A 7,366-nucleotide genomic window follows, 5' to 3' on the forward strand; every position below is an offset into this window, starting at 1 on the left:
CATTCTGAGTTCCGCTGACCCACTTCAAATGGAAGTATATTTAATTCAAGCCAATGCATGACTTGTTGGGCATAGTCGGAATTATTTGTTTTAATGTTACTTTACTGCATGTCTCCATGTTAAGCATATGCCTGGATGCCTTCGTTCAACCAGCCTGAAAGCTACAATATCCTAAAGCAGAGCATTCAACTGTTAGTCCTTGAGGGAGTACAACCTTTGATCACAAGTCCCTTGGCCATCCACTCTGTGTTACCAGATCAAAAATAGGGCTATTTATTTCATTTGGCATGGATTAGAGAATTAAGTCAACACATCACCAAACACAAGCTCCAGAAGATGTGGCTCAGACCAGGGTCCTAATGCAGTCCCAGAGAAACAATTTTTATGGCACATAAAGTTTTTATTATGCATAAACTCTAAATTTATTTTTAATTTTTTTTCAAAAAAGGCTGTCAGTGGGAGGATTGCTGGCCTATAGCAAATTGCAGATTGTAAAAATCTTTCCACAATGAGGCAACATCTTTTTCCACAGTGACTCTGGTCCAGGTTCTCACAGCAATGTTCTTACCACGCTGGGTCATGGCCAGGTACCTTGGAAGTTAGACAAATAGAGCTAGCTAAGGAAATCCTAAATGATAGTTTGTCACTATGTCCTTACCCATCTCCCTCCCAGACCCCAAACCATTGGCTTCCTTGCCACTGGGCCAGTACACATCCTTCCCTCCTGTTCCACTTCTTCACACAATGGCCAGCATTCTGTACTGCTCTTGGCCTATGGTTTGGCCCAGGCACACGGGGCATTGGAATTCATCTAGCAGTGAGAGTCTCATAACCCAAACTTCCTGTGCAGACTTCAAACATACACACACACACACACACACACACACACACGGACCAGTTCTCATGGAGCAAGAAAACAACACAAAATACACAAACTCTCTCCTTAAACCTGCCAGCAATATCCCAATAAACCCTCCTTTGTTGCTGTGGATGGAAGAAAGACTTCTGGGACCCTTCTTCTCTATTTGCAGGATGGAGCATCCTCCAAACCCCAAAAATGTAGCCTAGATTCTTTGTAGGCAGTCTCTCTAGTGAGCTCCAGATAGTTTCTGAAACAAAAGGTCAGCTTCTGAAAATACTAAGATTCGTTTTTTGTTTTTGGTTTTTTGTTTTGTTTTGTTTTTTAAGCACTTGGTTTTCATTCTTCCCAAATCTGTTTTCTGCAGAAGCTTCCACTCTGGTAGAGAGAATATATTGACACACAAGTAATTATAAGACTTCTATGCACCAGAAAAGGAACACAGGACTCAGGTCTTTTCCAGAAGAGACTTTAAACAACTGCCATTAGATTTTCTACTCAAAGATGCAAAAGCTTCCTAGAGAAAATGACATTTGACTTTCACCCCCAAAAGACAGATTTAGTCATGATAGCCTCAACAGAAGCTCCTTTCCTACCTCAGGTATAAATACTTTGCAGAGCAAAGTATTTGCTTGATGGCAATACATGGTGCTTGAGCGACCAAGACTTGACTGTACCCATTCATCTCTCTTCTTCCCTACAATGCTGTTTAGCACCAGCTCTGAATTCCTTAGGCAGAAGTTCTATTGAATAGATCTAGTCCAGGCCTTAGGCAAGGGAGGCCAAATAGCAGTCTTCATTTTCCTTTGTCCAGTTTATGGCCTCTGTTCAAGATGTCTGGAATGACAAGTCAAGGGAAATGTTATTATTTCTCTTTGCCTCCCCTTCCCCCTCTCCCAAGGTCAAGGACTTTGTCCTGTTCTGAGGAGGTGGGGCACTCAAAGATGTCTCCTGTTCTGAACCTATCATGTGGCTAATCATGAAATTCTTCCTCTTTCTCTAGAATTGAAACTCTTGAGTTATAAAAAATCCTCTCTGGCAAAAGTAAACATGCTTTCTATTTATGGACTAAATAGCCGAAGAAGCCATTAGAACCAAGAGCTCCTGAGAAAATTAAGATCCTTGGGTAGCAGGACCTCAGAACCACACAGTATGCAGCAAGCCACCATGAGTCATTTTTTCCATCAATAAAAAGTTCTTAAAACTAGTGTGTACAGTAATTGGACAAAGATCTTACACTCCAAACAATTAGAAGAGCCCTGGCTCCCAGACACTAAGGATAACTGTAATAAAATGAATACGCTCGAGCAAGTCTCTAGGAAGTATGCTGCACCAAGCACAGCTAGCAAATGGGTGGTAACTAAGGCATAACAGAGCAAGTGTGTGCCTTGCTTGTAGGACCAGAGGCCTTTCACAAGTCTTCTCAGGTAGTATGATTTGGGAAGACTGCATAAAAGCCCTTTAGTTCTTCTACCAGGATGGATAAAATTCCTACCAGCAGAGATTCATTATGCGAGAGCTTTGGCTGTCCATTCTTATTTATTTATTTATTTATTTATTTATTTATTTATTTATTTATTTATTTAAAAAAAAATTTTTTTTAAGAAATGCAGATGCCCCTGGAAGAGGCGGTATGTCGTTAACAACCACTTGGAATGGCAGATGAGCAAACTTTCCTAGACAGTGGGAGAATGAATCAGAGGATATGAATTCTGGTGGAAAGATTATTTTGCACTGTGTCAGAAAGGGGCTCAGCAGAATTAAACCTGTGAGCATGTAAATCAGATTAAGAGGAATCCTGGATAGCCAAAATTTTTAACGCATAGTAGTAGAAGCTCTAATGGCCTGATTTCTTCTGTTCTTCACATTACAATATATCTCTAGGACTCCAGTCTCTTCCAGCAAAGGCTTTAGGTAATTGCAATTATTATTTTTTTAATTAATAGATAGATAGACATAAAATTCTACAATTTTGTACAGCTATATACGCCTATACACACACACACAGTTCTGTCTGTTTTCATGGCATGCAAGCGTGTTGTCTTCCCCTTTAAACAGGATGTTTCCATCCTCTCCCATCCTAGCCAAAGGATAAGATAACCAACCAACCAACTGTGCTGGAGGCACCTCAGGCATTACAGGCCTGCTAATAACAGCTGCCCACACTCCTCATTTCATTGCCAGCCTGGCTCCTATTTCTTATTCCTACTTTCTTCCAGTTCTGCTTGGCCCTTGCTGGCCATGTGTCTGCTTTTACCTTCTGGATTCTGAAAGTGAGTTTTGTTTTCTCTAGTTGTTTCAGCCCTAGCCTGAGCCCAGCAGCTGACAATTTTGCTTCCTGAACACTGGGTGAAATCCCCACATAATGCATATTGGCTCTTGTGTTGCCCCGAGGGGCTTGGAGAGGCAGGGTTTGAGGGGTTCAGGCTGATGGGCTTCTGATGCTAGTTCCCTGCGATGCATGCTCATGACAGGTTCTCCTTGTAGAGAAGGAATGATAGAAATATTGGTCCCCAGCTATGGTGAGCCCTAAGAAGTTTGGAGAATTTTATAGCACAGAAGGGTATAGTAACATTTTATTGACATTTACTTATCTTTTTTTTTTAACCCTAATTATAAAAGTAACGTGTTACTATAGTAAATTTGGGGAAAAATAGAAAAAAGATAATTTAAAATTTTTCATAATGCCATTACACAACCATAATCTCTAAAGATTTTGGTTTATAATTGTCCAATATTATTTCTTATATATAGTATCTGTTTACCTAGCAAAATCCAAGTCACACTAGTCATTCTAGTCTGTTTTTACTTAATTTTGCTTAATATATACAGTGAATATGGTCTTTAGTTATATTTGAAGTGTTCTATAAAAACTCTATGAATTCAATATAATGGGAAGCTGGATATGAATATATGTGACAGACATTAATAAATAAGTAGGTCAACTAGAGAGAGCTATAAAGCACAATTTAAACGTGACTTGGTGATCTAGGCTTACTCCCTTTGAGACAGTGTCACTTAGAGGAAGCAAGTCCTGACAGGCAGACCTGGACCACAAGACAGAGATTGAACTTCACTCTAGAGCACTGGACTTGGGGTCAAATATTTGAGTTGTACTTCAGATCAGTGGCACGTTCTTCAACCAATCCCTGAGCTTTTCTCAGACTGTTTACTAGTCTATGAAATTAAACTCTTCATCATGACTCTTGGGTTGTTATGAGGATAAATGAGATAATGCTTTGTGAACTAGGAAGTGGTAAGTGATTGCAGTGGTTCTTTGTCACTGAAAAATCAGATCGTTGAAGAGGGCTGGCATTTCCTTTCCTTTAAGCTCACCTCATTGCTCAAATGGAGTGGTAGAGAAAAGTTTCCAGGAAAATCTCTAGGACTCTGAATATTCCTTCCTAATGTCGACAGGGTGAATGTTTCTGATTTTTCTCCCTGTTAAGATGAGCAGGATGGACATTTCCTAGTCTTCCTTTCTTCAAAGTCCCTTTTCTAAGAAAAACAAAAATCAAAACAAAACAAAAACAAATAAAGAAAAAGCTCAATAGTTGAAAACTCATACATGCTTCCACTGACTTAAGCTAGGATGTTAAATATAAAACTCTCTGCCTGAAAGCTTAAAATAAAATTTTATGATAAGACAAACTTTAGGAAACAACTTAAAAATGTGTGGTCCCCAATAACATCAAACACTAGCCCTTTGATTGCCATGTATGTATGGAAGGGTGGGGAAAGATAAAGAAACCCAGGAAATATGGCTCACTGAGAGACTCCATTCTGCCCACAAGACTATAAAACGGGTTTTCTATTCTATCTCATAAATTAAAAGACTATAAAACAGGGGATTCATATTCTATTATATAAACTAAAACAAATGTATTTATAATGACCAGTCACCTGTGGCCTTACCTTCTTCTCTGTTTATGTGTGTTAACTTGCGTCCTAATGCTCAACTAGATAATGAGCCCAATGAGGGCAGGATACACTTAGTATGTACTCTATGGCCTCGCAACTCTTGTCACAGCAGGAAGAGCTCATTAAAACCTACCATTCCAAAATACACCAAAATCTTTTCAAAGTCAATAATAAGGAAACAACTCAATTAAAAAATAGGCAAAAGATCTGAACAGACACTTCACCAAAAGGATATGCAGATGGCAAAAAAGTATAGGAAAAGATGTTCCACATCATAAGTCATTAGGGAAATGCAAATTAAAACAACATTGAGATATCACTTAACCTCCGGTTAGAATGGCTCAAATCCAGAACATTCACACCACCGTGCTGGTGAGGATGGGGATTAACAGGAACTCTCATTCATTGCTGCAGGAATACAGAATGTATTTTGGAAGAGAGTTTGGCAGTTTCTTGCAGCTATGAACATATTCTTAGCACGTGATCTTTGTACACCTTGATATTTACCAAGGTGAATTGAAAAGATGTTCACATTAAACACACACACACACACACACACACACACACACAAATGTTTATAGTAGCTTTACTCATAATTGCCAAAACTTGGAATCAGCCAAAATCTCTTTCTGTAGGTGAGTAGGTAAACAAACTGTGGTACATCCAGACGATGGAACATTGTTCAAGTATAAAAAGAATTGAGTTATCAAGCCACAAAAGACCCACAGGAAACTTAAATGCATACAGCAAAGTGAAAGAAGCCTGCCGAAAAAGACTGCATCCTGTATAATTCCTACTATCTAACATTCTGGAAAAGATAAATCAATAGAGACAGTAAAATTGGTTAGGGAAAAATTAGATGGAGCGTGGGAGATTTAAGGGCAGTAAAACTACTCTACATTAAGACTGTAGCAGTGGACACATCATTACACATTTGTCAAAAGCCACGGAATGTACACCACCAAGCGTGAACTGGAACGCAGATGATGGACTTTAGTTAATGTAACGCACCAACATTCACTCATTGGTTGAAACAAATACAGCATGCTAATGCATGTTAATTGGGAGAAGTGAAGGCTGCGCAGGGAAAATAGGAGTGCATCCTGGACTTTCTCCTCATTTTTTCTATACAGGCAAAACTCTGAAAAAATAAAGTCTAGGGGCAGCGGGGTGGCTCTGTCAGTAAACATGTGCCTTCGGCTCAGGTCATGATCTGGGGTCCTGGGATTGAGCTGGCTTCTCCCTCTCTATCTGCCCCGCCCCCCTCCAAATAAGTAAGTAAAACCTCTAAATTTTTTTTTAAAAAATAAGTGTATTAATTACTTTTTTAAAAACCCAGTTGATTGATTGGCTCCCTTTATTGGTGAGACATGGATCCCCAGAGGGTCTAGCTACTTTTTTCCTAACAGGAAATGAAACAGACCATGAGAAGTATGAAGAGCTTCCCACTGAATATGAAGTGCAAAGACACTATGGAATATAAGTTTATAGGGTTGTCTGCCAGTCGGCCTCCTTTCTTCCTCAGAGCCTTGGTCTCTTCTAAAATAGAATGTGCTGGAAATTTCACATGCGTCGGTAACAGAGTGGCTCCTCCCCACAGTCTCATGAGGGATGTGCCCTTGTGGCCCTGAGCATAAACGCAGACAGGGAAAGGCAGATTCAGTGCATCCCTTGCTCTTCTCCTGGGGGTGTCTGACTTGTGCAGAATCATGGGTAACTTCCTAGCCAGATGAGAAGGCCTTTCTACAAAGCCAGGGACATTTTAATGTATTTGCTGTATTGATCTTTGAACTCTTCATTAAATGAGATGTACATTTGATGGACTGGAGATGTAGGAGCCAAGAAGAGGATATTCTGGGTCATATGGGGTTACCCCCTGGGAAAAAAATAAAGGAGGTAGATGGAGAAAAGGGGGTGGGGTGTATGTGTGTTGGAGTGGGGGCAGGGAGAGGGAGAGAAAGAGAGATGCTATCTTTCCAAAATCTTAAAGCATGGCTGTTTCAGTATACCTACCATGACTTGAATTCTAAATTTACACAAGGCAGCATAGGGCTGCTTGCATGCTTGGGAGGAACTGAGGCATGATCCCATGCTTTGCCCACTCTTTTATTTTTGCCCTTTTGCTCGCCCGTCTCCCCCAAGCTAGTATATTTTCATAGTATTCTTCACTGTGGTCACCATAAGATTCTAATTAACTGGGAACCTCCTTCTGTCCTCCAAACCCTTTCTCAGAGTTCACATTTTCCATAAAAGCTTTCCAAAGAAGGACACATTCCTATTTGATTCATTGTGATATGTAAGGTATCCCAATCGTGAAGCTGGTTGGCACTAGGCGTCCCAGGAAGAGTTAGAGATTCAGAACAAATAAGAATGTTAACCCTCGGAGGAATTTAAAGGTCCTGGAGACCGGTTTCCCTTTTTTTTTTTTTTTTTTTTTTTTAAGTATGAAGAAACTAGAACTTGCAAAGTAGCTTCCTCTGTGTCACAGAGCAGATCTCGGACTCAAACTCACATCTCTCAGAATCTGTTTTCTCTCCTCTTCAGGGCAGTATCCTGGATGCAAATGTCATTTCAACTTTTTTTTTT

At 40.0% G+C, this 7,366-nt stretch overlaps 1 long non-coding RNA gene across 1 annotated transcript; it reads right to left on the reverse strand.

Annotated features, from left to right (window-relative positions):
• Positions 1–390: 390 nt before the first annotated feature.
• On the reverse strand, positions 391–4,353 carry LOC118354112 (uncharacterized). Its single transcript, XR_004814101.1, has 3 exons — positions 4,196–4,353; positions 1,456–1,696; positions 391–591 (listed from the first exon to the last, which is right to left on the reverse strand). It is a non-coding gene; the product is annotated as an uncharacterized LOC118354112 (long non-coding RNA).
• Between the last annotated feature and the right edge of the window lie 3,013 nt (positions 4,354–7,366).

Source organism: Canis lupus, chromosome 2, assembly GCF_003254725.2.
Source record: "Canis lupus dingo isolate Sandy chromosome 2, ASM325472v2, whole genome shotgun sequence".
Taxonomy (NCBI): Eukaryota; Metazoa; Chordata; class Mammalia; order Carnivora; family Canidae; genus Canis; species Canis lupus.